The sequence below is a fragment of the Ovis canadensis genome, chromosome 8 (genome assembly GCF_042477335.2).
Source record: "Ovis canadensis isolate MfBH-ARS-UI-01 breed Bighorn chromosome 8, ARS-UI_OviCan_v2, whole genome shotgun sequence".
Classification (NCBI taxonomy): domain Eukaryota; kingdom Metazoa; phylum Chordata; class Mammalia; order Artiodactyla; family Bovidae; genus Ovis; species Ovis canadensis.
Window position 1 is genome coordinate 85883019 of NC_091252.1, and position 23835 is coordinate 85906853.

The window sequence follows — 23835 nt, forward strand, 5'->3', positions numbered from 1 at the left end:
TCTGATGAGATATATCATACATACAGCAGTGTTAATTTTATTTACTATACTGTATATTACACCCAGTACTCTTGCCTGGAAAATCCATGGACAGAGGAGCCTCCGAGGCTGCAGTCCATGGGGTCGCAAAGAGTTGGATACGACTGAGCGACTTCACTTTCCCTTTTCACTTTCATGCAATGGAGAAGGAAATGGCAACCCACTCCAGTGTTCTTGCCTGGAAAATCCCAGGGACGGTGGAGCCTGGTGGGCTGCTGTCTGTGGGGTCGCACAGAGTCGGACATGACTGAAGCGACTTAGCATCAGCAGCAGTGATTACTTATCTTATAACTGGAAGTTTGTACCTTTTGGCTAACTTCATTCAATTCCCCTTCTCCCACCACTTCCACCCCCACCCCGCCTCTGGTAAACACAAACCTAATCTCTTTTTCTGAGGTTGTTATTTGTTTTTGAAATATAACTGATATACAACACTGTGTTAGTTCCTGGTATACAGCATAGTGATTAAATATTTCTATATATTTCAAAATGATGACCCTAAGTCAGTAAGTCGAGCTACTTTCTATCACCATGCACAGATGTTAAACTCTACTATGTTCCCCACATTGTACTTTTCATGCCCTTGCCTCATTTATTTTGTAACTGCAGGTCTGTTCCTCTTAATCTCCATCCCCTACTTCTTTCTCCCTCCACCCACCCTGACAACCATTTGTTTGTTCTTTGTATCTATGACTCTGTTCATTTGTTTTGTTTTTTAGATTCCACATGCAAAGGCATACAATATTTGTCTTTTTCTGTCTGACTTATTCCCCTTAGCTTCCCTGATAGCTCAGTTGGTAAAGAAGCTGTCTGCAATACAGGAGACCCTGGTTCAAGTCCTGGGTCGGGAAGATCCACTGGAGAAGGGATAGCCTACCCACTCCAGTATTCTTGGACCACCTTGATGGCTCATCTGGTAAAGAATCCACCTGCAATGCGGGAGACCTGGGTTCAATCCCTGGGTTGGGAAGATCCTCTGGAGAAGGGTAAGGCTACACGCTCCAGTATTCTGGCCTGGAGAATTCCATGGACTATATGGTTCATGGGGTCGCAAAGAGTCAGACATGACCGAGCGACTTTCACTTTCACTTTCATGGTCCATCCATGTTGTCACCAATGGCTGTGGCTTTTTTAGGGGTTGGGGGCCCACACCATGCAGCATGTTGAACTTGCCTCGCCAGGGACCGAACCCATGCCCCTGCATTGGAAGCACAGAGTCTTAACCCCTGGGCCACCAAGGAAGTCCATATTTTTTAAAGTCTATAATCAACATAAGTGTTTCCAGTGACTAAAAGTGAGTGGGCAGTTCATTAAAATATCTATCATACTTGTAATAAATATAGTATTATGTGGACTAATTTTATGAAGCTCATAAACACCATAGTAAGTGGAAGTGACTTCTAGTTCTGGCATTCACTTTGTCTAAAAGATCAAGGGCTTCACTGAGAAAAATCATTAGTTCTTTCAGTTCTGCACACTTGAAAATAGGACTACATGGAAATATGATTCTCCACAGAATTTACAGTTTGGTATGATGATTAATCTGGATTGTGAAGATCATTTCCGCCAGTAATACGTGAACCGTGAACTTGCAATTGTTCAAGCTGGTTTTAGAAAAGGCAGAGGAACCAGAGATCCAATTGCCAACATCCGCTGCATCATTGAAAAAGCAAGAGAGTTCCAGAAAAACATCTATTTCTGCTTTATTGACTATGCCAAAGCCTTTGACTGTGTGGATCACAACAAACTGTGGAAAATTCTGAAAGAGATGGGAATACCAGAGCACCTGACCTGCTGCTTGAGAAAACTATATACAGCTCAGGAAGCAACAGTTAGAACTGGACATAGAACAACAGACTGGTTCCAAATAGGAAAAGGAGTGCGTCAAGGCTGTATATTGTCACCCTGCTTATTTAACTTCTATGCAGAGTACATCATGAGAAACGCTGGGCTGGAAGAAGCACAAGCTGGAATCAAGATTGCCGGGAGAAATATCAATAACCTCAGATATGCAGATGACACCACCCTTATGGTAGAAAGTGAAGAGGAACTAAAGAGCCTCTTGATGAAAGTGAAAGAGGAGAGTGAAAAAGTTAACTTAAAGCTCAACATTCAGAAAACTAAGATCATGGCTTCTGGTCCCGTCACTTCATGGCAAATAGATGGGGAAACAGTGGAAACAGTGTCAGACTTTATGTTTTTGGGCTCCAAGATCACTGCAGATTGTGATTGCAACCATAAATTAAAAGATGCTTACTCCTTGGAAGCAAAGTTATGACCAACCTAGAAGCATATTAAAAAGCAGAGACATTACTTTGCCAGCAAAGGTGCGTCTAGTCAAAGCTATGGTTTTTCCAGTGGTCATGTATGGATGTAAGAGTTGGACTATGAAGAAAGCTGGGCATCGAACAATTGATGTTTTTGAACTGTGGTGTAGAAGACTCTTGACAGTCCCTTGGACTGCAAGGAGATCCAACCAGTCCATTCTAAAGGAGATCAGTCCTGGGTGTTCATTGGAAGGTGAATGAATGCTAATGCTAAAGCTGAAACTCCAGTACTTTGGCCACTTCATGCGAAGAGTTGACTCATCGGTAAAGACTCTGATGCTGGGAGGGACTGGGGGCAGGAGGAGAAGGGGACGACAGAGGATGAGATGGCTGGATGGCATCACCCATGATGGACATGAGTTTGAGTAACCTCTGGGAGTTGGTGATGGACAGGGAGGCCTGTCGTGTTGCGATTCATGCGGACTCAAAGCGTTGGACACAACTGAGTGACTAAACTGATGATGATTCATGGCTGAAGTAATATCATTCATCTTCTCTTACTTCCATAGCCTGGGAACATGTCTTATAATTTTGCCAAATGCCTACATGTTTCTAATATACTCCCAAAGATAAAGGACTTTAAGCTGCTTTATTCAAAAAGAAGGCACTCTATAAACTATATCTCAATAACTTTCTATAAATTATATCTCAATTATAACTGTCTGTAAATTATGTCTCAGTAACTGGTTTACATTAAAGATGGAAAGAGAGAAGACTAATAATAGTGGAACAAAAGAAAAACAATGAACTTGTCCCACCTATGGGCACATCTATTGATCTGTTGTTTGAAACGTTTTTGAAGCCTTCCCCCACGTCCACTAGGACTAAATGACTGCCTGTGTGTGCATGCATGCTAAGTTGTTTCAGTTGTGTCCAACTCTTTGCGACCTCACAGACTGTAGCCCGCCAGGCTCCTCTGTCCATGGAATTCTCAAGGCAAGAATACTGGAGTGGGGTGCTGTTTCCTTCTCCAGAGGATCTTCTCAAGCCAGGAATGGAACCCAGGTCTCCTGTATTGGCAGGCAGATTGTTTTTACCACTGAGCCACCTGGCAAGCCCCTAGAAAAGAGTTTTAGGCCTACAGTTTTATATCCAGACAAAGTTTCCTTTAAGTGGGAAGGGTGTGTGTATTAGTTTTCTATTTCTGCCATAACACAGACTCAACTGCTCAAATCAAACCCACTATTTTCAGACACTTCTTGTCTGCAGGACAGAAGTCCGAGGTGACTCCCTGAGTTTCGCTGCTCTGGTTCTCCCCAGCCTGAAATCAAAGTGTGGAGCAGTTGGGCCCTTTGCCTGGGGCCCTGGGAGGAATCAGCTTCACACCTCCCTAGATCACTAATAGAAGCCATTTCCTTAGAGGTTCTGGACTGGGAAGCCATTAAGACCCAGGACTAGGAGGCGGTGCCCCAGAAGTTTCTTGCTGGTGGTTTCCTCACCCCTGTCTCATTTCTCTCTGCAGGCTCTTCCTCCTTGTAAATTCTCCTGGGGCTTGTTGCCATCCTCCAGTCAAGGCAAGGCCAGATAAAATTTAAAAACTGGCCCCCTAAAAGTACTGTGTGGAGGAGAGGTAGCGCACAGAGAAGAGGGCGTGGCAGGAAATGCTGCTGCCCGCAGGCCACCCCATCCCCTCAGAAAGTGGGAGCCCCTGAGTTGGGCAGGGCAGGACAAGGCAGTTCCTCCCTGTGGTTCCCTGGACAACTGTGAGAAGACCTGAAATGCTTTAAAAAGCCAGTGAGCAAGTGAATGCATGTACACACACAGTCACACACACAAACACACCCCTCCCTCTCATTTGGTAAATTCATGACACCTCTGCTTTTACCCTTGAACTTGCCAGAGGAAAACCACTAACCAAAGCAAGTTAGCCCTCACTTCCCCCAAACACTGGCATGTTACCCTTTTGCCTGAGGACAAACCCCAGTGGAGCCCTCAGTTCCTGAAGTAGGAGGAATGGAAGTACAGTTCCCCAAAGTGGGGCTTGGGCCGTGAGGGTGAGGATGGGCACCCCACTTCTACCCTCTGGTCCCAGATGCGTATAGTTACCTGCTGGGGACACAAACATCACAGTGGTACTTGATTGAAGCAGGATTCTGCAAACTTTTCCAGGCAGGCCCTTTGGTGTCAGTCTCTGTCTCAGGGGCCCAGCCCCACCTTTGTAGAGCAAAAGCAGCTGAAGACAACAGGCAAATCAATGCGGGGGACAGGAGTGCCACTGTCCTAGCTTACCATTCTCAGATTTAGGGTATATGGGGCCCTGAAATGGGTGTCTCACCTCTAGTGAACCTGCTGAGGGGTTCCTCAGCCTGCCTTTGAAGAGCCCTGGCTATGGTTTCAGGGCACAGTGGATGTGCTAGGAGCATGGATGTGCTATGCAGTGCCTTCCTGGTCTAAGGGGCCACGAGAGATGATTCGTGAAGCCGAAGGTGTGAGGAGAGGGTGTATCTGATGATCACTGAGCCCACCTGACCTAATGAGTACTGGGTTGAGGAGCACAGATCACGATGGGCACGCCTGGGTTGCCAGGTTTCTTGATTTCCTATGGTATCCAGCTTTGGATTCTGTCCTCCTCACCCTCTCTGTGATCCCACTTCCTCAGGAGTGGCCTCCACATGCTTTCCATCTCCCCGCATCTTCCTCTCCCTCCTCAAGCCAGCAAAGGACACCATTTTGACTGGTGATGACAGGGCTGGGCAGGGACAGTCCTTGCTCTGCCAAGCGCAGCCCTACAGAGGGATGCACTTGCTGTCACAGGGATCAGGAAGGAATGCCTGTGGGTCCTTTCCTCCTGACAGGTGAGTGTATTCTCCTCAGTTCTGTCTCCTCTCAACAAAAATTAGAAGCGATGGACGTTAGAGCCCTCAGCTTGTCATAAATCTCGGACAGACTGTGTTATAGCTCTCAGGTTCAAACAGACCGTGTTATAGCTCTTAGATCAGTGTTACAGCTCCGTGTTACAGTTCCATTATATTTAAAAAATAGCAGGAAAATACATCCTGGAGGCGTGAGGGCATGCCGACCCAAAGAAGCCAAGAGAAGAGAGAGAGAGGGAATGAGCACACACGTGTGGAGAAGAGAGAGCACCCCGGCCCTTTGGCTCCCTTTTTTATATGTTTTTTCCTCCCTCCTGGGCCTGCCCTGTGTAAGTTGGACTAGCCAGGAGTGCTGTTTGTTCTGCCTGAGGTCCTCACTCTGGTCCTCGGACCTTCCTTTGTTCTATTTTCACGGGCTTTTCCCTTCCTTGTCTTTTAGCTACCGCCATTTTGGACTCCTGTTTCCTATTCTAACTACCTAACACTCCTCCCTCAAGAGATGGGCGGCCCAATTCTTTGGGAATAGGGGCGTCAAGGTCTTTCTGGCTTCTTCCTGCTGAACTGGGACGGCGAGGGGTATTGGGCCTCCCCCTCTTGTTAGTCTCAGGCCTCAGAGTCCTTATGGTGGTGTCCATGTAAGGGTGAGGGAGATTTTTCATGGTTGGCTGTAGTTTTATATATCTTTGTTGAACTGGGCACTGCATGTTGTAGCTTGTTGACCTGGTGGCAGAGACAACACAGGTTAGACAATTGATAATACATGGAACAATCATAAGCAGCATCAGTATGGCATAACAAGGACTAGTAGGGGCATTAGCCAATTCCAAATTCCATCGCCAGGAAGGCTCAAGTCCCTCCCTGTTCAGGTATCAGAGGACCTATCTCCTGTCTGTTTTGGAGTACAACCCCTGCCAAGATGTGTTGGCTCTTAAAAGCTAAGCTGAGAAATCTTATCCCCAGAAACCAGATTTTGGGGGTGCTCATTAGAATGGCACTCCTCTGTAGTCCTAAATAGGTGTCTGAGATCTTCCCAGGGTCTCACAGGTGTGTTGAGTGTCTTCTTCTGTTTTCATTCACGGCTTGACTCGTGAGTAGTAAACCCAGAAGTCATGTCCTGGTACCTTGACTGCTGTGGGGGTAGAAAGTATTACAGGGTAGGGGACCTTCCATGTGGGCTAGAGTTGAGCCTTTGGGGACCCATCTTTCCAGACTTTAATTAGGACTTGAGTCCCTGGAGCAGATAGTGGTGACTCCTTAGAATCATTTGGGTCCTGGTTCACACCTCACAAGTGTGTATCCTGTTGGATTTGCCCAGTGGCCATGGTATAAGACTGAGGGTCTGAGCCTCTGGATCTAGGAAGCGGTCATTGACATAAACAAAAGGTCTCCCATATAGCACCTCATAAGGACTAAGGCCAACCTGTTCCTCAGGGGTGATATGGGTGCAAAGGAGAGCGATTGGTAAAGCCTCCTTCCATCTCAGGGAGGTCTCCTGGGTTATCTTTTTTGTCGCTGATTTTAAGAATTGGTTGGCTCTTTCTGCTTTTCCTGAAGACTGAGGCCTCCAGACACAATGGAGATAAGTAATGCCCAATGCTTTAGAGACCCCTTGGGTGACCTTAGAAGTAAATGATGTCCCACTGTCACTTTGTAATGATCAGGGCAGACCAAATCCTGGAATGATTTCATGGAGCAGTTTTTTTTATCACCTCCTCAGCCTTCTCAGTCCAGATGGGAAAGCCTTCGATCCATCCTGTGAATCTAACATGACTTATAGGTATTTATACCCTTGAGAAAAGTGGCATCTGGGTGAAGTCCATCTGCCAGTCCTCTCCTGGGTAGGCCCCACATTGTTGGATGGGCTGGGCCAGCTGGGGTCTTTGAGCTCCTTGGGGGTTGTTTAATTGGCAACTTGCCTTATGGTTGTTTGGAGGCCTGTTCCTCTGAAGGACCTTTCTAGTAATCTTTGGAGGGCCTTTGCCCCTAAATGAGTGGTGGCATGTAAGGAGTTAACCAACATTCATTGGAGGTTCCCAGGCAGAAAAATGAGTCCCTCCTTTTGGAACCACCCCATAGGATCTTCTTGAAAGCCCTCGCTGTTAGCTTTAAGAGTTTCATCTTCAGTATGTGAAGGAGTTTCTGGCAAATTAGCCTGTGGAACTAGGGTGGCAACCCCTATTAGGTCATTGTTCTGTAATGCTGCTCTCTTAGCTGCCTGATCAGCTGCTTGGTTCCCTCGTGCCACTTCCGTGCTCCCTTTTTGGTGTCCTTTACAGTGGGAGACTGAAACCTCAGTGGGCAGATGTATTGCCTGCAAGAGTCTAAGAATTTGATCACCATTTAATTGGGGACCCTCGGGTGGTCAAGTGGCCCCTTTCTTTCCAAATAGCAGCATGTTCATGTAGCACCAGAAAGGCATACTTGGAGTCATTATAAGTGGCTATTCTTTTTCCTTTTCCCAGTCCTAAAGCTTGAGTCAGGGCTATGAGCTCAGCTTACTGAGCTGAAGTACCTGGTGGCAGAGGCTTAGCCTCTATGGTCTCAAAATTGGAGACTACTGCATACCCGCCTCTTCGTTTTCCATCCAAGACAAAGCTGCTTCCATCAGTGTACCAGATTTCCTCAGGATTGGTCAGAGGATCTTCTGACAATCCCTCTCGGAGTTTTGTCCAGTGGGCCAAGGTTTCTAGACAAGAGTGAAAGGGGAGAGAGCCCTCGGGGATAGGCAGGAGGGTGGCTGGGTTAAGAACCTCACAAAGGGATATAGTGAGGCCTGGATTTTCCATCAGCACTACTTGATATCTGAGGATTCTTTGATCAGACATCCATAAACAGCCTCTCCCATTTAGGAGTTGTTTTACTTGGTGGCTGGTAAAAATAGTTAGTTTGCCCCCAAAGGAGAGTTTTAAAGCATCTTCGATCAAGATTGTAATAGCTGCAAGATTTCAAAGGCAGGGGGTCGATCCTCTTGGATAAATAAGCTCCAGGCCGGCACTCAGAGCCCAACCTTTGAGTGAACACTCAAAGAGAGGCTATTCCCTCTCTTTCGTGGACATAAAGTTGGAATGCTTTTTCTGGGTCTGACAACCTCAAGGCTGGTGCCTGAGTTAAGGCCTGTTTTAGGGTAGTGTCTGCCTTCTTTTGAGGAGTTCCCCACATCAGTGGGATTGAATCATCCTGTCCCTTTAAGCTTTCATATAAGAGCTGGGCAATTACACCATACTTGGGTATCCAGATTCTACAATACCCAGTTAGCCCCAGGAAAACTTGCAATTGTTTTAGAGTCGTGGGGAAGGGCAACTGGAGGATTCCTTGTACCTGATCAGATGACAGCCTCCTAGACCCGTGTGTAATCTGAACTCCCAGGTAAGTGACCTTTGTCTCGACCATCTATGCCTTAGCACGCAAGACTTTATATCCCCTCTCTGCCAAAAAGTTTAGGACCTGAATTGCATGTTGTTGGACATTTTTTTTTTTTCATCTGGAGAGCAGATTAGTAGGTCATCTACATATTGTAATATTTTTCCATTAAGTCCCAGGTCCAGATCTAGGAGATCCTGGCTAAGGGCCTGACCAAACAGGTGGGTGCTATCTCTGAACCCTTGAGGTAATACTGTCCAAGTCATCTGTTGGAGTTTTTCTCCTGGGGCTGCCCACTCCAAGGCAAAATCATACTGTGATTCTTTAGCCAGTGGTATGCAAATAAATGCATCTTTGCGATCCAAGACTGTACACCACTTGGCATTGGGTGGGATTTCTCCCAAGATTACATAGGGATTGGGTACTGTGGGATAGAGGGGGCTACAGCTTCCTTTATGATCCAGAGATCTGGAACCATTTGCCCGGTTCCGTCCTTTTTCTTTACGGAGAGGATTGGGGTGTTACATGGTGAATTGGTGGGGACCAATAGCCCACAAGCAAGGAATTTATTTATTAAAGGCTGTAGTCCCTCCCGAGCGTCTATTTTGAGGGGATATTGTTGCCAGTTGGGAAACCGAGTGGGATCTTGGAGGACAATGATGACCGGTTCAGCTTGGTGGGCTCGTCCAGGAATCCCCTGGTCCCACACCTGGGGGTTAATTTTGTCCTCCCATAGTCTTTGGTCCCTCTCTATTGAAGGTGTAATGGGTTCTTCAGTAGTAACCGGGAGCTATAGGGCTCTGGGGGCTGAAAAGCTTCCCATCACCAGGGTGATCCCCAGTTTAGTGAGTAAATCTCTTCCCAATAAGGGAGTAGGACACTCAGGGAACACCAGAAGCTGGTGAGAATATATTTGTTCATCCCAGCAACAAAGAAGTGCTTAGGTGAATCTTTTAGTAGTTGTTTTTCCTGTAGCACCCAAAATGGTACAGGTTTGGGAGAAGGCTCCAGAGTAGGAGATCAAGACAGAGTAGGTAGCCCCCGTGTCAACCAAGAAATTCTCAGACCTGCCTGCCACATCCAGTTGCACCCTTGGCTCCAGCCCCGTGATGGTTATCTGTGACAAGCAGACTGGCTGGAGCGGGCTGCTTCAGTCCTGTTGAACCATCTTGAGGGAAGGCTTGACCTTGAGGCTTTTGGGTCGCAAGGGCAGAGTGCTGCCCACTGTCCCAGTTGATGGCATTTGTAAGGAAGCCGTTTTAAGGGACTTGTCACGGTTTGAACACTTTTTGGCCCAATGCCCCGCCTGTCTACAGATTAGGAATTTGCCTTGTCCTTTCAGGACTCGGGGTTTGCCATAGGGCTTCCCTGGAGGGCAGCCAGCATCTGGGCATGCTTTGTCTCTTTCCTTCTCTCTCTCTCCTGGGCCTTGGCCTCCTTCTCCTGTTCTCTGTCATAAAACACATTGGTGGCCGTCTGGACCATCTCATCTAAAGAGGAAGCAGGGTCCTGCTGCTGTAGCTGTTGCAACTTTATTCTGATATCTGATGCCCATTGGGACAGGAATTTGTCCTTTAAAATCACCTGTCCTTCATAAGAGTCTAAGCCCATATTGGTAAACTTTTGGAGGGCCTTTTTTAACCTTTCCAGAAAGGCAATGGGGTCTCGTTGGGTTCCTGAGTTTTGTTGAGACTGGGCACAGCCCCACAAGTTAATAGGCTTCCTTCTGTTTCCATGGGTGGACTTCCTTAGGGGTGAGTCTATCTGAAGCTTACCCTACCTAGTACTGTTGGAACCCGAGAGCCAGGTATCCCTGGGTCAGGGTGCAGATCCCCAGGCAGGCTGAGGCGTGACAGCCTCCTAGAGATTGAATCCATGGGCAGGTCGAGGTGTGACAGTCTCCCGGGGATTGGGTCCTTGAGCAGGTCAAGGCGGGACGACCTCCTGGGACCCCTGGACTGGCAGATCCCCAAGCAGGTTGAGGCATGACAACTTTTCGACGACCAGATTCCTAGGCAAGTCAAGGCAGGTTGACCTCCTGGGACCCCCGGGCTGGCGTTGGGCATCCCCAAGATCTCCAGCATGACCAGTGCTGGGTAGGATTAAGGGGTTATAATTTTACCTCATTGCCAGTTTGTTGACTGCAGATGGGAATAGAAACCCTGCTGCTGGTAAGTCACTTCAGTCATGTCTGACTCTGTGTGACTCCATAGACGGCAGCGCACCAGGCTCCCCCATCCCTGGGATTCTCCAGGCAAGAATATTGGAATGGGTTGCCATTTCCTTCTCCAATGCATGAAAATGAAAAGTGAATGTGAAATCGCTCAGTTGTGCCTGACTCTTAGCGACCCCATGGACTGCAACCTACCAGGCTCCTCTGTCCATGGAATTTTCCAGGCAAGAGTACTGGAGTGGGTTGCCACTGCCTTCTCCATAGAAACTGTAATGTAAAGCAATCCTAGCCTATGCCCTGAGACTGGGAGCCTGGTGAAACGGTCATAAGCTTTATCCTCTTACTGCTCTAAATGATTGTAAGTCACTGATTTCCTCCCCTAGTCCTCCATAAGAGCAGGTTAGAGTGTATCCACAGGTAAACATTTTGTTGTCATAGACCCACTTTAGGTAATAACAGAAGTAATGACAAAGGAATGGGTTATCTGGCCCTGTTAGGGGCATTAAGGTATGTTAATAATAGTCTGGGTGGAGCAACATTGCCTACAAAGGGCAGGGTCCTAACTGTAGGAGTTAGTAATTGGCATAAGAACAAGTTTGTTAAGAGGCAACAAACCAGATGTCCCATAAAAGTGGAATGGAGATTTGATCCAGGGATATGTTTGTAACTTTAGGAGAAGGTTGGTAAGGGTTTGGGCCCAAACAGCCTGCAGGGCTAACTCCCAAAGTGTCAAACATTATCCCTGGAAGCCCAGTCGTCTTTGAAGGGATGCCAACAGATGGACTTCTAGCAGGCATGTGTGCCTGTCGCCCGCCCCAGCGGGTTCACTGAGATGCTGGTGTTGCACATGTTGTAGGAAACATGGAAGATGAAGGCCTGAGTATCTAGAGGGGTTGGATATTATACAGTATTTCCCTCCCAAGGGCCAGCGATTTTCTGGTTGTCCCTCCAGAAGATTGTAGAGGCAACGTTGTGGGCCTGGACAGGATTCAGGAAAAGAGCATGAAACAGGAGGGAAGGGGGCAGGGCACAACTTTTGAAAGCGTGACATAGCCCAAGGGCATAACGTAAACCAATTAAAATCAATTGGGTCCAATATGAAAAGTCAAATTCAAGTAAACCTTAATCCCCAATCTGTAAGTTAAATGACACACCCAGTGGTGGCAGGACAGCTCCAGTTCAGTTCAGTTGCAGTGAGCTGAACTGGACAAGTGAAGCCACTCAGTCATGCCCGACTCTTTGTGACCCCATGGACTGTAGTCTACCAGGCTCCTCCGTCCATGGGATTCTCCAGGCAGGAGTACTGGAGTGGGTTGCCATTTCCTTCTCCAGGAGATCCTTCCTATCCAGGGATCAAACCTGGGTCTCCTGCATTGCAGGCAGATGCTTTACCATCTGAGCCACCAGGGAAGCTCTGAACTGGAGGCACTGTCAAAAGATGGTTCCCCAAGGTTGGGATGGTCCTTCCACTCATTAGCATATGAATTCATCTGGCTCACAAAACCTAGCCAGGCCACATTCCAAGGCCAGAGCCCTCTGCAATAGCCCACACCCTGTAGAGTGTGCTTCTCTCTGAATCCTAACAAATCCACCTCTTACCTATCCCTTTTTCTCTCACTGAATTTTTGCAAGGAGACATCAGAGCCTGAGCTTCATAGGTTTTGGCTGGGCTCCAGTCTCAGGAGAGAGAGCTGAAGGACAGGAGGAAAAAGCAGTGGGGAAAACGTGGGAAAATCCCCTTCATAGCCTGCCAGGAAATCTGCTAAATACCTGACCTGTGCTCACAGTTTTCAATGGCCTGCTCCTTGGCACAAAGAAGATTAAGGACAGAAGGACCCCCACCGGCTTGGGTAACAGCTACTGGGGCTCAGCAGATAGTGCCTTTGGGGCATACTGAGGAGCAACCTCTCCAGAGTCCCCCTCAATTGCACCCACTGCCACCCGCCTGTTCCTGGGGGGTTCGAGGAAATAAGAAATGAGAGATTGTAAAGGAATTAATATTTCATTAGGCATATGTCCCTCCAGCAGTAGAAGCGAGGACCTCCTACCTTAACCAGATGTCTTCTGGAATCTGAGACTGAGCTGCATGAGCTTTCTGCTGAATTCCTTTCTTACTGTCCCAGTTTCCAGCATGATGGGCTTCTTGTCACTTCCCCTGCACTGGGTTTTCTTCGCGTTTGGCTTCTACCATAGGAGCTTTCGCTGAGTCTGTTCCTGCTGTGCTTGGTCTCCTCCTTGTGGGACCATGCAGAGGTTGTTTCAGCCAGGTTAAACCCGAGTCACGACGCCATAGATGTCAGGCGAGTGTATTCTCCTCCGTTCTGTCTCATCTCAACAAAAATTTGAAGTGACAGACGTTAGAGCCCTCGGCATGTCATAGCTCTCAGACAGACTGTGTTATAGCTCTCAGGTCTCGAACTGACCATGTTATAGCTCTTAGATAGATCAGTGTTACAGCTCTGTGTTACAGCTCAATTTTATTTAAAAAATAATAGGAAAATACATGCTCAAGGCGTGAGGGCATGCTGACCCAAAGACGCGAAGAAAAGAGAGAAAAGGAGCACGCATGTGTGGAGTGTGGGCAGGTATGTTGGAGCGACTCCCCATCCTTTGGCTCCTCTTTTTATATGTTTTTTCCTCCCCCCTGGGCCAGCCCTTTGTAAGTTGGGCTAGCCAGGACTGCTGTTTGTTCTACCTGAGGCCCTCACTCTGGTCCTCGGACCTTCCTTTGTTCTCTTTTCGCCGGCTTTTCCCTTCCTTGTCTTTTAGCCACCGCCATTCTGGACTCCTGTTTCCTATTCTAACTACCTAACACTCCCAACCCCAACCATCACCTGCATTTCTCTGTCACAGACTCTTGCTCTCTTTGCGATGACTTCCCCACCAATCTTGAGCCCAAACTAGGACAACCATAGTGTGTGGTCCAGGCCAGGTCAATAAGACTTTTGTTTACTATCTTTGTTTAATGAGAAGGTTAAATTCTTTGGTCCTCCGGAACATCAAGGTGAAAGGCCTGGGAAGACAGGCAGAGACTCTGAAAAATCTGGAGGAGAACTCAAAAAAACAAAACAAAAAAACACCAGCTTGACATGAAGCTGGAAACTGTCACAACCGGCGGGAAGGTCCAGGGCAGAGGCAGAAGAATCATAGTAGGGTTACAGAATTATGTGTTTGCATACAGACTGGATGGAGAAAGCAATGGCACCTCACTCCAGTACTCTTGTCTGGAAAATCCCATGGACGGAGGAGCGTGGTAGGCTATAGTCCATGGGGTCGCTGAACTCAATGATTTCACTTTCACTTTTCACTTTCATACATTGGAGAAGGAAATGGCACCCCACTCCAGTGTTCTTGCCTGGAGAATCCCAGGGACAGCAGAGCCTGGTGGGCTGCCATCTATGGGGTCACACAGAGTTGGACATGACTGGAGCGACTTAGCAGCAGCAGCAGCAGCAGCAGCATACAGACTGGAAGTTGGTCCCGCAGGAACAGAGAGGATAGAGCAGGACCAGGAGATTGGAAGAGAAGCAGAGGAGTGATGGGGCATTGGGACAGGTTGTCTAGACCAGACACTGACCTCCCCTGCTGGGGGTAGGACTTCCCACCCTGCAGGGAGGGTGATGTGTCAGGGCAAAGCAATGAATTCTCCAGCAGATTCTGGCAGTTTGGCTTCCAAGGATAAATCCTCTTCTTTTGACTCAGAGAACAGAAATTGAACAGTGGTTCATCTTGGAGGCAGACACTGGACAATCAGAGAGCTGTGACTGAGTTCCTCATGAGAATCCCAAATGGAGACTGTAAGGGCTGGCTTGAGCAAGTTTTCGTTCATTGGGATAAAATGCCAAAGACAATAGGTAATTAAGATGCTCAAGATGGAGTGGTAATTCTCTTGAAATGGGATAGACCTATCCCACTCTGTGTGTGTGTGTGTGTGTGTGTGTGTGTGTGTGTGTGTGTGTGTCTGTGTGTTTGGGAAAATTGTCCATGTGCCATGACTTGGTCCTGGGTGGACAATTGCCCTGGGTACCGGGAGCCAGCAGGAGGAGTCCCGCCCATGGCAAAGGTCAAGAGGTTAAGGGGTCCGACAGGCAAAAGTGAGTCTGGCCTTAAGGGAGCCTCGCTATATTTTCTTGAGCATCTACCCCCAAGACCAGAGTCTGCCTGCCTTACTGCATTATGCTTTCCACCTATTCTTCTGACATTACAGGGGGGCTAACCCCGACCACCTTTCTCTGGAAAAAGTTAACTTAGAGCTCCAGTTAACAGTCTCCTGCATATAAAAGGAGTGTTTCAGCTCAAACCCCTCTGATGGCTCTCTAACTTGCCTTACCCGGACTTTTACAACTATGCCTGTGATTGTTTACAGCCCCCAACTGTGAGAGGCATGGGAAGCCTAAAACATAGAGCCTTTCAAAGCGTTAAAAAGTTATTAAGAGTAGTGCTGGTGTAAGATTTCACTGTTGAGCCAATTCTTGTTGCTAAGTTCCCATATCTCTTATTCACTGTGCACCTGGGAGTACATTTGTTAACATAGTTAGAATGTAAGAAAAACAAAATAGTAGCCTTGAAACTAACTACATCAGACTTTTGAGCTAATTGGTTCTTTCTTTACTGTAACTTACTGCACCTTTGCTTCATGAAAATATAACTTTGTTTGATACTTTCTGAGGATGACATAGATTAAAAATATAAAGAAAAAACACTTCAAGAGAAAATAAGTTTTCTGGTTGAACAGCCTTTGTCAAAAGAGGGTCTTAAAATGTTTCACAGGCCTCCAAGGCCAGAAGATAATGTACACAACATAATTTGTGGGAAAGGTATAATAGTCCTTTTGAAAATAAAGTTATTGGGCCTCGCTCACCGAAGCAGCTTGGTCTCCCTGTGTCAATCATTTTCTCTCTCCCCCTCTTACTCTCTCTCTCAGGCTAGTTCCCATCTGGACAGAGGTCTGCCATGTCTACTTATTTGCCTGGGTTTCTAAGACCTGAACAGGAAGGTGCCCTGCATCTTCACTCCCTTGGGAGACCGGGAGGGCACTTGTGGCCTTACGTAGACAGTGCAAGTCCCTTGTCTTGAGACTTTATTGATTTTCTGTATAAACCAAGGAACATCAGCCTCTTTTCTTCTCTCCTCTCTTTTCATATCTACAACATTCTTTCTTTATCTATCTCTCTCTAAATCAATTGTCGACTCCGTCTCCCCTTAGAATTCCCTGGATCCACCGGGCTGGACCCTGGCACCTGGGGATGCTCTGTCATAGTCCTTTTCTCTTCCCACCTCCTGACATCTCTTCCTTACATCACAGGCCTTTGGAATACTCACTAATCAAAATAACTCAACTATGGAATCATTTTGATTCTAGAGATTTACTTCTTATTGTTCCCTCTTTCCAGAATCTTTTGTTTCTCATCTCACTTGTTCTATTTCCAGAATACCTTCATACCATCTGACATGCCAGCTTCTGGAAACACTCTACTACCTTCCTCATGAGTAACGGCATTTTCCATCACAGCAGGAGTGACTGGATATATGACCTATGCTTCCCTCATTAGGTGTTTGAGCTGTGTGGGCCCAGTCCTAACACCTGAGCCATTTTCTCACCAAACAATAGGAGTCACAGCCCTCTTACTCTACACATTCATCAACTGATGGGCAAGGCATCTATTGCCAATAAATTCTACTGTGCTGCAGCTGTGGGGAGGCAGAAGAACCTGTACCAGGACACAGGATCTGTCTCTGCCCTGGTGCAGGGCCATGGGACAGCAGGTTTTGTAAATTACCAATTATAAACAAAAGGCACTACTCTTCCAGTATTCTTGGGCTTCCCCTGTGGCTCAGCTAGTAAAGAATCCACCTGCAATGTAGGAGAACTACGTTTGATCCCTGGATTGGGAACATCACCTGGAGAAGGGAAAGGCTACCCACTCCAGTATTCTGGCCTGGAGAATTCCATGGACTGTATAATCCATGGGGTCGCAAAGAGTCGGACATGACTGAGCAACTCTCACTTTCTCGTCACTGATTCACTTGAATATCTATTCAGGAGGGGGCCTGTATGGTTTGGGGACACAGGGGCGCTGGGAGAAGGACAGCATGCAGGCTTGGGTGGGTCACCAGCTTGGTGGGTTCAGGTGATCAGTGTGTCAGGGCCTTATGCATAGGTCTGGGGAACAAGGGCCTGGGTTTAATCCTTGGAAAGAGGCAACATGGGGGACCTGGTAGCCTCAGTGGAGGAGGATGGTGAAGAGGCAAGTGACTGGGAGAGCAGGAGAAAGACAGAAGGACAGTGTTAGAGTCCTGGTAAGGACAGTGTTAGAGTCCTGGTCAGGACAGCCAGGTGGGGGAAGACGAGCCTCTCCTGACACCTAGACGGTCCTGGCCAACCCTACCTTGTGCATGCTCCTGGCACCCGGACAAATTGCAGAGCCCATATGGGAGTGAAATCAACTGGGAGGTGATTTTAATGGGTGTCCGCAACAGAGCATACTTCCAAGAACCTGATTGTTCTTGCTACTTCCTTAAAATCCTGCTTGCATCTATAAATAGGAAACCCAGCCTCACTCAGTGACAAGACATGAATGGGGCACTGCCCGCGCTGAAGACTCTGCATGCCCCACCTAGTTCAGGGCTCAGTCACCCCTGAAGCCAGCAAAGGCCAGGACCCCCATGATAACAGAGATGGAGCCCTCTGTCACAGACATTGATGTCACTGGCAGTCTCCTGGAGTGAAAAAAAATGTCCAAAGACAAGGACCCACTTCCAAAGAATTAAGAGGGCTTGTCAGTCCCAACAGGTGATGAGCTCACTCTTCATCACCGGATAGATAGCCCAAAGAAGTGAATTCAGAGATGCTGAAATCTTGGTTAGAGGCAGCACAAAAGACTGACTGAATGAGAAAAACATGAGGGGGAAAATCCTCCACAAAGGCTCTGTTACGGGAACCACTGACCAAAACCACGGGCCCTAGCCTGGCCCGATACAGACCATTTACATGAATTATCTTACAACCGGAAGTCCTGGTGAGGAATGCAGCACTTACAAGATACCATCAACCAGAAGAATTGGGGGAAGGTCCAAAGGGGAGAGGAGACGACAATCCATATGTCCTATCAGCTTGCCAGAATCCTCCCTGGAATCCGTCTTGGCTGAGAGATGCCTGCACCTCCAGAAAGGATCCTAAGACCAAAGATGGATCAAGCAAGATGACTGGCCAGAGACAATTTCCAGAGGCCTGGAAAATAACCCCATCACCATAAAATCCAAGACCGTGAGCCACGTAGCAGAGCAGTTCTCCTGGGTTCCCTTACGCTGTTTCTCTCCACCTGGGCGCCCCTTCCCAATGAAGTCTGTTGCTTTGTCAGTGCCTGTACCTGCTCAGAAAATTCATTTCCAAATGTTAGACAAGAGCCCACTCTTGTTCCTGGGAAGGGCTCCCCCTTCCCGCAACAAAGGGCAACTCTGGTGGGATTTCTTCAATACAGCTGACCTCTCAGGTACTCAGGGACCAGCTCGTCTGCTGACCAATCAGACCCAGTGGTAGAAACAGGGACTCTTTTGTCCCTGTTCTCCTCCTGACAAAGACAACTGGCTAGTGCCCCGACTGGGTAAGAAACAAGAGAATTTACTGACCTTTTTCCCCTTTCTTCTGTTCAGTCCCTCCTTTTGTGTACTTTTTCTTCTGTCCAGGTCCCGAATGCAGGAGTCTAGTTGAAGGGCCTCAGCCTGAACTGAGGGTCAGAGCCTGATCATCTCCAGTGAGCAGAGAACTCGAATTCTGGTCTATTGTCTGGTTTCTGGAGGGCTGAGTTCTAGTCCTCCTTGCCTGGAAGCCAAGGGAAAAGTCCTGCAATGCCTGGTGGCAGGTGATGTCCACAAGGCTCCCTTTAGTCCCCCCTCCTTCCCCTCTTCTTTCAACCTGGCCTCCTTTCCTCCCTTTGCAGCATTTCAAGACCTGAGCTATTTCAGTTTACTCAGTACTTGGAGCTGAAGTTCTGGGTCTCTGTAGGAGGTTTTCGGAAAGACTGAAGCCTTTCATTTAAAGGGGCAACCAATTAGGGTGGCTGGGCCTAAGTGTATAGCTTGTGTTCTGTGTTATGATATGTGGTGGCCGTTCTGCCTTCTGAAATTAGAAATTCTGGTTCTGTTGCACTGTGGAGGTATCTTGAGTGAATGCTATCTGACTGCAAAGATTCTAGCTATGAGCCCATGATTCTGGAGGGAAGGGCTGGGGCACAGCAACTGGCAATCAGGAGACAGCGGGTCTTTTAGGACAAGCCTGGCCAAGCTGGTTTGACCCAGCACAAGGGGCGGGCCCCAGAGGGGTGCGGCTGGAAAGGAGCAGGCAGAAAAGAAAGCAACCAGAGCCAGCTAGGTCTCAGATAATCCCCACTTCGGACAGGCAACCAGGCAACCTCGCATTCCTGTGGAATTGGGATGGGGTGACAATGGCCTAGATGGGGGGTTCCAAGCCCCATCTTTGCTTTTTGCTTCTACTTCTGTTTTACCTGTTCATCGTGATGCCAGGCGGTGAGTTCAGGGATGAACCTTCTCGGTTGTGGGTGGAGGGGGTGGAGGGAATGACTTAACCCGGGAAGGGGATGGGAGTATCCTAGGGGGTTAGGGGAACTTTGCGCTGTGTGACCCTCGCCCTCCTCTGTCCCTTCCCATGGCCCCTTTGCTCCTGGGGTGGGGGGCTTCCCTGGGCTGGTTACGCACCCTCTGTGCCAGAAAAGAGGTGACTTTGGTGAAATAGTGGTGCCGGGAGTTTCCGAGGAGAAGTTGGTAGAAAAGGTGGCGAGAAAGCAGCAGGAAATGCTGCCCTCAAGACCCAGGCCTGCCCTTGCCAAGTGGGAGCCCTGGAGCCAGGAGGTTTGGGACAGGTGGCCGTCCCCAGAAAAAGAGACCTAGATATCTCCTCGAAAAGCACGCCCTCCCCCCCCACCCCATCTGCTCACACAAACCCTTCAGATCCGTGCCGCTCTCTGTCCTTGAAAGACCAGCGCTGTGTGATAAATTTCACCTGCAAAACGCTCCGGGCTGCAGGGAAGGCAGGGTCGAGCTTGAGAGCGCGGAAGTGGCGGCCGCGCTCAGGTCTGTAAAGGGCTGGGGCTGGCTGCCACGTGCTAGGACGAGATGTGCTGGGCAGCAGCCGAAACTCGGGTCTTTGAAGGGCTCAGGGCGGCGGTGGCGACTGCCCGCGGCCCAGATTCTCCTGGGCGGCGGAGGCGCGGTCCCGAGCTGGACGGATCGGCGCGGCCTTCTCCGGGGCCGCGCCTCCTGCGGGCTGTGGATGCCGCCAGTGCTGCTCTTGCTGGCTCTGCTGCGCTCGAGCCAGCCCCGCGACGTCCGCCCCTCCAGCTCCCCGCGCCCTGCCACCAGCAGCCGGGGTCTGGGGAGGTGGTTGGGGGAAGGGGCAGGGGGAGGGAGGTCAGCGCGAGCCTCTACCTGAGCGAGAACCGGGTGTGTTGCCTCTTGGGTTTTGATGCATAACTTCATTATGTGAGAAATGACCTTATTCTGGTAAAGAATCTGCCTGCGATGCAGGAGGCCCAGGTTCGATTCCTGAGTTGGGAGGATCCCCTGGAGAAGGGAATGGCAACCTACTCCAGTCTTCTTGCCTGGAGAATCCCATAGACAGAAGAGCCTGGCGGGCTACAGTCCATGGGGTCGCAGAGTCAGACAGGACTGAGCGATTAACACTAATCCTTTAATCTGTTAATACTCAGCGAGACAAATTCCCTGCCCTTCACTTGGCTTGCAGAGTTTGAACATAAAGCAGGTTTCCAAGTAAACAATTTAGTGGGAATTCCCTCTTCAACGTTTCTAGTTGGGGGAAGTGGCCACCCATTGTATCTGTGTTTCAGACTGAGTTTTCCTGTTCTGGCAAAGTAGATTCTGAGGTTATAAGAATCTTCTAATCTTCCAGTGCAGCTCCACTTGACAGTAGTCTTCAAAACGCTTTACAGTCTTAATGTTGAAATGACAAAAAATGTGCCACAAAAAATTTGAAGAAGACTTCAGTTTTGTACAGAATCACTAGCAGAACTATTTATGATCCTGTTCGCAGCTCCAACCCCTTCTACATGTGTGTTTTATATCAGTGCAAGCGTTTACTCTGCAGTAATATTTTGAAATATTAGCTGTTTTCACCTTGATAGTATGAAAATGATGGAAGTGGATGGCAGCATCGGTGCCCAGTAGTTCCCAAGGGCTGTCTCAGACATGTGCAGATGACTCAGTATCTGAGAGGCGGCACACCCAACAGTGCAATTTCTATCTCCAGTTATTTTACCCTTGGGATAGAGGAGTGGGAGTCGAAAAGTGTCACTTTTTGGAGACAAAAGCTAAGGTGAAGGATATTGAGATATCCAGAGAGATCAGTTTTTATCAGTTCAGTCGCTCAATCATGTCCGACTCTTTGTGACCCCATGAACCGAAGCATGCCAGGCCTCCCTGTCCATCACCAATTCCTGGAGTCCATCCAAACCCATGTCCATTGAGTCAGTGATACCATCCAACCATCTCATCCTCTGTCATCCCCTTCTCCTCCCACCTTCATTCTTTCCCAGCATCAGGGTCTTTTCCAATGAGTCAGCTCTTTGCATCAGGTGGCCAAAGGATTGGAGTTTCAGCTTCAACATCAGTCCTTCTAGTGAACACCCAAGACTCGTCTCCTTTAGGATGGACTGGTTGGATCTCCTTGCAGTCCAAAGGATTCTCAAGAGTCTTCACCACAGTTCAAAAGCAGCAATTCTTCAGCTCTCAGCTTTCTTTATAGTCCAACTCTCACATCCATACATGACCACTGGAAAAACCATAGCCTTAGACTAGATGGACCTTTGTTGACAAAGTAATGTCTCTGCTTTTGCTGTCTAGGTTGGTCATAACTTTCCTTAGGAGTAAGCGTCTTTGAATTTCATGGCTGCAGTCACCATCTGCAGTGATTTTGGAGCCCAGAAAAATAAAGTCAGCCACTGTTTCCACTGTTTCCCCATCTATTTCCCATGAAGTGATGAGACCAGATGCCATGATCTTTGTTTTCTGAATGTTGAGCTTTAAGCCAACTTTTTCGCTCTCCTCTTTCACTTTCATCAAGAGGCTTTTTAGCTCCTCTTCGCTTCTGCCATAAGGGTGGTGTCATCTGCATATCTGAGGTGATTGATATTTCTCCTGGCAATCTTGATTCCAGCTTATGCTTCTTCCAGCCCAACGTTTCTCATGATGTACTCTGCAGATAAGTTAAATAAGCAGGGTGACAATATACAGCCTTGACGGACTTTTCCTATTTGGAACAAGATTGTTGTTTCATGTCCAGTTCTAACTGTTGTTTCCTGACCTGCATACAGGTTTCTTAAGAGGCAGGTCAGGTAGTCTGGTATTCCCATCTCCTTCAGAATTTTCCACAGTTGATTGTGATCCACACAGTCAAAGTCTTTGGCATAGTCAATAAAGCAGAAATAGATGTTTTTCTGCAACTCTCTTGCTTTTTTGATGATCCAGCAGATGTTGGGAATTTGATCTCTGGCTCCTATGCCTTTTCTAAAACCAGCTTGAACATCTGGAAGTTCACGGTTCACGTATCCAGGGAGAGGATAACTCTAAAAGATGTACTTTGGGGTGTATTTTTCATGAGGTTTTAGTAGATGAAAAATATCCAAATAAAGAGAAACAGTTAAAGAGCAAGCTTCTGGGTGGAAAACGAACAACTTAGGCTGCTTACACTATGTCTGAAATGAACGAGCTGTCGGAGCTCTATGAAGACAGCAATGACCTGCAGATGGATGTGATGCCTAGTGAGAGTCACCTTCCGCATATCAAGGTAGGTGGCGGGAGCCCGGAGCTATCCCAGAACCCCGCCCGCGCAGCCGGTGCCCAGCCACAGCTGGAGGAGGAAGGCCCCACGGAGGAAGAGGCGGCCCAGCCAATGGCCCCAGAGGGGCCCCAGCGCTGAGGAGCAGCCAGGCCAGATCACGGGCCCTGAATTCGAGAGCGAGGGCTAGGGCGAGGAATTCGATGACTGGGAGGATGACTATGACTCTCCGGAAGACGAGCCGCTCAGCGGTGAGGGCTACAGAGTATCAGCGGCCCTTGAAGAAGCCACCAGGATGTTTCTGAGAACCTCCAGAACCAGAGAAGCAGCTCTGGATGACACGTTTCAGATGCATTCTGAGAAGACCCTGTTAGATCAGCTGGCTTTTATCGGAGAGTTTTCACTTATGGTTGTCAGTCGTCTGACTGAAGAACTCGGCTGTGATGAGATCATTGATAGTAGTTGAATGCTCTTAAGAGAGGAGGAAGCTGCTTGAGGAGAGACCCAGCATTCCACTGTCTTTGGGGTTCATTCCAAATAGTTCTGTGCCAATGAAAAGCTTGATCCTCCCCCCCCGCCCCACCACTCCCCACTCTCCCACTTCAAAAAAAAAAAAAAGCAGAGTAGAAAAAGGTAGTGACTGCACAGTTGTGAAAAAGGAGAAAAATTGTTAAAGCAAAGTATCTTAGTACTGTCGAAACCTGTTTTCAAGAATGTCCAGAGACACTTATGGCTTTGACTTTGTTGTTTATTCAGATTAATTTCCTCTTATTGGGGAAGATAATCTTCCATGTTTCACTGTAAAGAATGGCTTTGCAAGTTACGACCAAGATAGACTGCCAGTCAAGAGCCCACTGGTGATAATTATATGAGCAAAAAAATGACCAATTTATCCACCTTAGGACATAAGTTTTGAGTTATTTGGACTGAAAGCATATTGAGAAAACTTTAAAGGTTCATCTTTGTGATCTATCCAAGCTGTGGTTATCAAAGGCTAAATTTTGCTGTAAAATAAATCTTCTACCCAGTATTCCTCAGGATCTCAAAGGATAATCTAGTCCCCAAAGAGGGATGTGTCATGTGTGCTATATCTTAAAACGTGTTTCCAAGAACAACTGAGATTTTGTTTGTATGTTTATCTTGATCATTTTTAAAGCTACTGTAATCTTTAATTCAACAAAATTAGTTGCCTTGAACATTTTTAAAAGGCAAAAGTTAAGACGTCCTTAATAAAGTTTCAAATTTAGACTGTAAAATGTACATGAAGGTACAAAGAATACAAACTCTTTCAAACATCAGTATATACTAGGGAAT

At 47.8% G+C, this 23835-nt stretch overlaps 1 long non-coding RNA gene and 2 pseudogenes across 6 annotated transcripts in view; 2 read left to right on the forward strand and 1 right to left on the reverse strand.

Annotated features, from left to right (window-relative positions):
* Positions 1–5320: 5320 nt before the first annotated feature.
* The window catches only part of LOC138444977 (uncharacterized), a 28761-nt gene continuing 10246 nt past the window's right edge, over positions 5321–23835 (reverse strand). Inside the window, exons 4-8 of one of the 6 annotated variants that reach the window (XR_011258678.1) lie at positions 18342–18534; positions 18020–18082; positions 17752–17888; positions 12761–13042; positions 5321–5899 (exon numbers count right to left, since the gene is read on the reverse strand). This is a non-coding gene — a long non-coding RNA (uncharacterized lncRNA). Of the gene's footprint in view, positions 5900–7691; positions 7866–12760; positions 13043–17751; positions 17889–18019; positions 18083–18341; positions 18535–23835 lie in introns of all 6 variants that reach the window. The other 5 variants (XR_011258676.1, XR_011258679.1, XR_011258680.1 and 2 more) reach the window with 5 other exon arrangements.
* On the forward strand, positions 20421–21135 carry LOC138445161 (tyrosine-protein kinase RYK pseudogene; annotated as a pseudogene).
* On the forward strand, positions 22435–23025 carry LOC138444975 (EP300-interacting inhibitor of differentiation 1-like; annotated as a pseudogene).